Here is an 8,038-nt window from a genome sequence, read left to right as displayed (position 1 = left end):
CTTGGCATCTGACAGTAGAACCATGTGAATAGCAAGAAAAATTTTAAAAATATGCTTTTATATGGTATTTGCTAAATTTTGCTGGGGTAGCCAGATCCAAGATGATCCCCAGTGATCTGGACTTCTTAGTATTCACAACCATAAAAAAGAACATAGAAAAGAATGTATAGTTCATTCTTTTCTATATCAAGATTGGTCTGTGTGATCAATGGATTATGTTAGAAATGGTTATTATTAGCTCATTAAAAGCAATGTATTTCCTTATTACTCTCTCTGTCAAATCACTTGGGGAAGCCAAAAACCACATTATTAAAAAAAAAAAAAAAATCAGGGAAATTTGTGGAGAGGACAGTGTAGCAAGGAAACAGGTTCTTCCAATAATCAGTAAGGTGGGTGTTAAATGACTTTTCTCTTCATCAAATGACATTATGTGTGACATAAAATGAACACAAATTACTCTAAGGAGTTCTTTACTCATCTCTTTTAAAAATTTTAGTTATTATTATTTTTAATGGATTTTATTTTTAGGTCAGTTTTAGGTTCACAGGAAAACCAAGTGTAAGGTATTGAGTTTTCATATATCCTCTGCCCCTTACATGACTATCCTCCCGCATTATCCGTGTCCCCACGAGAATGATACATTTGTTATAACTGATGAACCTACATCAAAACATTATAGTTTTCCAAAGATGTAGCATTTGATCCCAGGACCCTGGGATTATGATCTGAGCCAAAGGCAGACACTTACCCAACTGCACCACACAGACACCCCATGTAAAAGGATATTTTAAGTAATTATATCAACTGATCTAATATCTGTGATGTAATAATCTAAATAATAGTGCATATCTGCTCTAGTTTATTGGAAAATTTTGCTCAAGAATCTTCATAGTCTTCCTTTCTCTAGAGGCGTGGTTCAGGTCATGGAATAACTCCTAGCTCTTTGATCTTTCTTTCTTTCTTTCTTTCACTTCTGCAATTTAGTCACTACAGATAAACTGATTTCCTTAAAATACCATTTTTACCCCAATATGTATTTTGAGAAGTCTCTCACATATAAGGAGCAGGGAAATAAAATAGTAGCTGTATGGTATTATAGGGTTGCCGGCAGAAAGGATTAATGCTTCACAGTTGAGAGAGAAGAGGGTAAAACATGGATGTGTTTTTCAATTAGCAATAATCGCGCCTCAGATAAACCCCATTGGCTACAATACTGCCACTGTGCAAAGCTAAACATGGATGTGTTTTTCACACAAATAGAAATTGTATGATGGAAAGTCAAGGACATTTCATATGATAATTAAAATTTTCTCCATGATAATGATTTACTTAGTTGCCTTATGACTTCAGGTCTTTGATAGTTTCAAGAAAATATATAATTTTGTTTCTTACTGGCTTTTACAATTCTTAGTTAAAAGCAAAATTGCAGATTTCTATGTCCTAAACAGAAAGCGGTCCTTGCCGTGACCTTGGATATCTCATTGGTGGAACTGGGACTTTCCCCCCACCATGCTAGGGAAGTGAGCACTGAGGAACTGAGGAGATTCTAGATGAACACTGGGTGTTATATGCCACTGATGAATTACTGAACTCTGTATCTGAAAGTAATGATGTATTACATATTGACTAATTGAATTTAAATTAAAAAAAAAAAAACTGAACAGCCAAATTGCCAGTTTGCAGAACTGTCCAACATTTCTCCCTGTTTTTCAGAATAATTTCCAGGTTTGTGTCACTGCGGTAGTCTCTTTGCTGTCTAGTGGCTCCATGTACTTGGACCCCTTTTAGCCTTCAGACTCTTGGACTTCAGAGCGCAGGAGTTCATAGAAATCCTAGAATACTTTTCTTAGCACTACTACCTCACTCTCAGATTTTTTTTTTTCCAGAAAATCTGGAGTTTCTCTAATTGAATTTCTTCAGCTCTCCTGCTCTGCCCAGATGCATTCTGAGAATGGCTACTTGCATTTGATTGATTGAGTCTCTATAACGCAGGAAACCACTCAATTCTCTTTTTCTGTCCCAGCTTTTGGTATATTTCCAATGAATATTTAGTGAACACTTATGAGCAAGAAGTGGGTGCAAATTCACTTTGTGTCTGAGACTGTGGGATTTTGATCTGTCATGGCAGCCCAGAGGCAGATACTGAAAGTTCCTTAAACATTCAGCTATGTTCACCTTCCTTCATCATAGTGGACTTGTCATTTGCCTAGAGTTCCACCATTACTAAAGAAGCTCTCATATGAAGTGCTTTTCACTTTCTGGAATTTATTTGATTTAGATTTCTTTGAGTTCTCACATTTCTCATCATTTTAAGGATAAACCAGCCAGAGAAAGATAAATGCTGCATTATTTCACTCATATGTGGAATATAAGAAGCAAAACAAATGATTATAGGGGAAAGAAAGAGAAAGGAAAACCAAGAAACAGCTCTGAGCTATAGAGAACAAACTGGTGCCAGAGGTGAAGTAGGTGAGGGAATGGGTGAAATAGGTGATGGAGATTAAAAGCACACTTATCTTGATGAACACTGAGTAATATGTGGAATTGTTGAATCACTGTATTATACACCTGAAACTAATATAACACTGTATGTTAACTACACTGGAATTCAAATAAAATAATTTTTAAAAACTATAGTTTATTTTATTTTTATTACTTAGATTTTTATCTTTTTTTAGTATGAACACACAATCTTGCAAATCTCAATATCCAAGCAAGAAGCAGAACATATTTTCCTGTTCACATTTTATTTTTAATTTTTTTAAAAAAGATTTAAAATTTTGTTTTTATGTTTGCATCTGTAAAATCCTTTTGGATTCACTAGACAGAGTAACTATAAGTTACTTACATGATATATAATATTTTTCAATGGTAGTGCTTAAATTGCATTGAAATGCTGTTTCAAACAATGACTTCTTGGAGGATTTGTTATTGCAAACATATGAGCAAAGTAATGAGTTGGGGACGGGGGATGATGGTCCTTTCAAAACAGTGGCAGGCTGTCTTCACTATCATGTACTTTTATCACATTAGTCTTTTCCAACCATAAATAACATATATTTGGGAAGAGAGAAATTATCTCCCCCTATCTATTTCCCAAGAAGGCATTTGCTTTCTTATTTTGATATCAAACAAAAGAGACAATGGTTACATTCTATAACATTGACTTTGCAGGTTGTTTCAGGACACTTAGTCTTTACTATTTCATCTTAATATCTTATTCTCCACATTTAGATGATTTTATTAACCCCTACCTCATCTCTGTTGTTCCATTCTCTCCTTTTTTGGATATCCTTCCACAACAACTAAAACACTAAACAACAACTAAAAACACAACAACAACTAAAAATACTACTTTCATCATATTAACTTTTATTTTTTAAATCAATGTCATGGCATAAAATTGTCAGTATAAGAATGGAAACACTAAGACATTAATTAATTAAATTGGCATTTTACCTTAGAAAATGGTATAATACTAAGTTTAAATTAGTTTGTTTATTTTAATTAACTAGTTAAATTTTAGTTTATGTTTATTAATTGATCACTTTATGTTAGGTATAATTCTAAGTTAATTATGATAGACTGACTCAATTTTCACAAAAACTCAGTGATGTAAATATTATTATTACCATCACCTCTGTTCTATAGGTAAGGAATAGCATAGAGAGACTGAAGAACTTGTCCAAAGTCAAAAGCACATAAGACACTGAATTGGTTATTTGAGTTTTCCCTAAAACTTAAAAAATTAACCAATATACTTACTATTCTGCCTCAATTGATAGAATTACTTAGAGATATTAATAGCATGTAAGCTGTGAGTTTAATTCAATCATTTAAAAGAAGTGGTTAAGTTTGCTTTTGGTTCATTTTGCCTCTACTGAATCACAAAATTTAAGAAAGTTTACACTAATTCTGGTGTGGTAGTTTAATTGGAGAACTTTAATTTTCCTTGCTGTGAACATTTATTTTTAAAAGTTAAGGAGAAGATCCATTGAATATTATTATTTACATGCAAATGGCAATCTGGTCCAGTGTTAAAAGCAGCTAGGACTGGAATGGGTTGTTATCCCACCTTGAAAGTGGTGGGGACAAAGGAGTAGTGATAACTTTAGTTGCTAAAATTTAACTCAGTAAGTGTTTATCTAATTCCTCATCTAGGGAGTTTCGATAATAACAATAATTTGCATGTATTCCACATTTATTAAGCACCAGGTGTTATCCTAATTATTGGCCACCATCATATATTCAGTTTTGGAGAGGCTCTCCCAGGATATACATCTGGAAAGATACTATTTTCCCAGTCAAACTTCCACTTATAAAGGGATGGTATATGTAAACAGAAAGTATTCTAACAATCAGAACCATCTAGTGAATAACTATGCTAATTAGCAATAGAAAAAATAATTCCAAGCATTGTCTTCCAGAGATTTTGATCTGTGGAGATCATATGCAGGACTGCCTTGAATGTGAGGATTTTCCCTGTAAGGCCAGCTGAATCTGGAGAACAATGCCATATTGACCTTCAAGACCCTTCCTCAGGTCACTGCATATATATTTTCATAATACTTAGTAAAATGCTTTCAATTTAATAGCCATTTAATCTAAATATATCAAAATGATGAATAAGATGTTAAATAAAAGTTTAATATCACTCCTCTTGTTCATGGTAAAATGTAATTGCTAACATAATAATGAAAAACTAGTTGGACTAGATCTGCTATAGAGTAAGAAGATATAGTTTGGAATTTTAAGATTGGCATATTATTCCCAGTCCTATAACCAACTCTCAAATTAAACTTTTGTAAGTAATTAACCTTTGTGTGACCAACTTTGCTCATCTGTAAGACAGATACAGTAATTATTGTTGCCTACCTTATAAGCATAGCGTGAGAATTAATGAGGTAATTTCTAAAAGTGAGTTCCTTGAAAGGCTTTTTATAACTTCTTACTGTCCTATTCTATTTGTTTTATTTTTATCATATACATCAAAAGTCCAGATGCTTTAAAAACTTTTTTTTTTTAAATTTAGGTTGAATATTACTAACAGAGACCTACCTAGGTGAAATATGACAATGATAACTGAAATAATCAATAGTTTTATACATCTGTTTTATAATGAATATTCTTCTGAGAAAGTTATCTCATTTTTTAGTTTCAAAATTAAAAAAATTTCATGTTACTTTTTGATCCAACAGTTAGATGCTAATGGCTGAACCTCTGCACTGCTAACAGAGTGGACATATGATTTGTTAATGGGGGAATTGTTCTGTGCATTGTAGGATGTTTAGCAACATCCTTGGCCTTCACCCACTAGATGCCAATAAGTACCTCGAGTGCTGACATCCCAACTTTTGCATCAGCATGGGTGGGACTGAAGGAGATTACACTGAGTGACATAAGTCAGCAGAGAAAGTCAATTCTCATATGGTTTCACTTACTTGTGCAGCATAAGGAATAACACGGAAGACATTAGGAGAAGGAAAGGAAAAGTGATGGGAGGGGGAATTGGGGGGGGACGCATGAGGGACTGTAGACTCTGAGAAACAAACTGAGGGTTTTAGAGGGGAGGGGATGAGAGAGTCGGCCCAGTAATGGGTATGAAGGAGGTCATGTATTGCATGGAGCACTGGGTGTTACCTATAAACAATCAATCTTGGAACACTACATCATAAACTAATGATGTATTGTATGGTGACTAACATAACAAAATAAAACAAATTAATTAAAGAAAAATCTCCAAATGTAACCCATTGTCCCCTGCAAGGTAAATGGCATTCAGTTGAGAACCACTGACCTAACAAAATTAAATAGGGTGAATGAATGGCCTGTCCAAAAGGTGTAGTAGAATCAATACAATCAATTTAAACCATCTTGACACTAGGGGAATGCACACACACACACACATGTAAGATGACCATATAGCCTGTTTGCCTAGTATGGTTCTGATTTATACCTGATATCCTAGTATCCAGTCCCATTATCATTGGTACTAGATGTTCAATTTTGTAATAGAGTATCATTATCAATCCATGCAATAAAATAAACACGTGAGGATTTTATTGAACTACTATTTACATTTACAGTTTCCTCCTTTATTTATTTATTTATTTGTTTTTTTGGTCTTACCATGGGTAAGATGTATATGCGGCTAACTTAAATTTTACTTTAAGATACCATCAATTTGAAAGAGGTAATCATTCTATTTTTCACTCTCTCCTTTCCTGAGACAACGTTCCCTTGTCTAATGCTTCTCTTCTCAGGCCACTAAGCTGAGCAGCATGGAAAGGACCTCGCGCTAGTAACAGTTCCTTCAGATAGCAGATGGAGCTAGAATAATGCTTCTGCCCTGACCTCTATTCATGCTTTGCCCTGTGCTGATACGTGCATGGAGTCTCAAGGTGGCCAGTCACTGGGGATCACTGAGATAAAACCATGAAATAATATCCCAGTGTCAAGATTCACACAAACTGATCTTTTAACAGATTGGGGAGGGGGGGAGGACATACATCGAAAGAAGAATCTGGAGACAATGTTACACAATAAAAACATCTGAAAGAGTTTAAGTGCACAAGCAAAAAAAAAAAAAAAAAAAAAAAAAAAAAAAAGATGGGAACTTACAGACTGGCTATCTAGGCAATCTGTGCAGAAAGTAGACACTAAGAAATCCTACCTCAGAACATATAGTTTAGCTGTGGCTGTTTTTAATTTATTGTATAGTGGAAATTTATAGCAATGCATTTATTATAAAGTTTGAGTTTTTATTTTAATATAACTTCTTTATAATGGGAAGGAGTACACAGAAGTAAATTAGATACTTAAGAAAAAAACGGTGAATTAATGATCATGCGGTCTACCAAAATGTTTGTTGATTTCTATGATGCCATCAACATGCAAGATATATTATATCAATGATCAAAAGAATCAGAAAGCAAAATCCCTAAAAAAGAATCAGCAACTACTTGAAAAGTAAGTTTGTATTTTAGTTATTAAAGTGTATCCCAAGGTGACAACTTAACCCATACAATTTCAGGAAGCACACTTTTATGTAACTCATTGAACTTTAGTTTTTATTTTAATTAAATTACTATTTTTCTAATTATCTTTAATAACTTTTAATTGCCAGATTTCTTGTATGTGTAGGAAATGTGACATGAGCTTTTAAAGTTTTGACTCCTATAACAGGAGAATTTCACAGCTAAAGTTAATTTACCTAAAATTGGCTTTATATCAACAGATGCTTCAAATAAAAAGACAGTTTAGGTTCAGTGCTTAATTTTGAGTTTTTCACCTAGTACATAGGAAAAAAAGCAAAGTTTAGGAAGTCAATTTAATGAAAGTTGAAAATGAAGACGCTTTTGAAAGTATTTGTTGTAATAAATGTAAGAACAACATAACGATTTTAATAATATTACAAATTAAAAATCAAGATAGCAGAATATATGTAAATATTATTTCTTCAGAATCAATTGGACATATTCAATAACAGTCAATAGAGAACACACCAATTTTTTTTTGCTTTTAATTAGTTAATGATCTGGAATATAAAACGTGGAGGTATTAGAATTTATGTTCAAAAACAGACACCACGTGATCCAGCAATCATGCTCTTTCATATTTACCCAAGTGAATTGAAAACTTATGTCCACAAGAAAACCTGTACCTAGATTTTTATGGCAGCTTTCTTCATAATTGCCAAAACTGGAAGCAACACAGTGTCCCCCAGTTAGGTGAATGGATAAACTATAGTGCATGGAGACAGTGGAATATTATTCAATGCTAAAATTAAATGAGTTACAAAGCCATGAAAAGACATGGAATACTTAAATGCATATTATTAAGTGAAAGAAGACAATCTGTATGACACCAATTATATGAAATTCCAGAAAAGACAAAACTATAAAGATAGCAAAAAAAGTCAGTATTTGCCAGGGGTTAGGAAGGAGGGAGAAATGAAAGGTAGAGCACAGAGGATTTTTAGGGCAGTGAAACAGTTCCGTATGATACTGTAATGGTGGATACATAGTCATTGTATATT

General features: G+C 33.4%; 1 pseudogene; it reads right to left on the bottom strand.

Moving 5' to 3' along the window:
- Nucleotides 1–989: 989 nt before the first annotated feature.
- Nucleotides 990–1,231, bottom strand: LOC131822827 (U4 spliceosomal RNA; annotated as a pseudogene).
- Between the last annotated feature and the right edge of the window lie 6,807 nt (nucleotides 1,232–8,038).

This window comes from Mustela lutreola, chromosome 1, assembly GCF_030435805.1.
Source record: "Mustela lutreola isolate mMusLut2 chromosome 1, mMusLut2.pri, whole genome shotgun sequence".
In the NCBI taxonomy this organism is placed as follows: Eukaryota; Metazoa; Chordata; class Mammalia; order Carnivora; family Mustelidae; genus Mustela; species Mustela lutreola.
The sequence above is the reverse complement of the archived record's forward strand: the minus strand, read 5'-3'. Positions and strand labels throughout refer to the sequence as shown.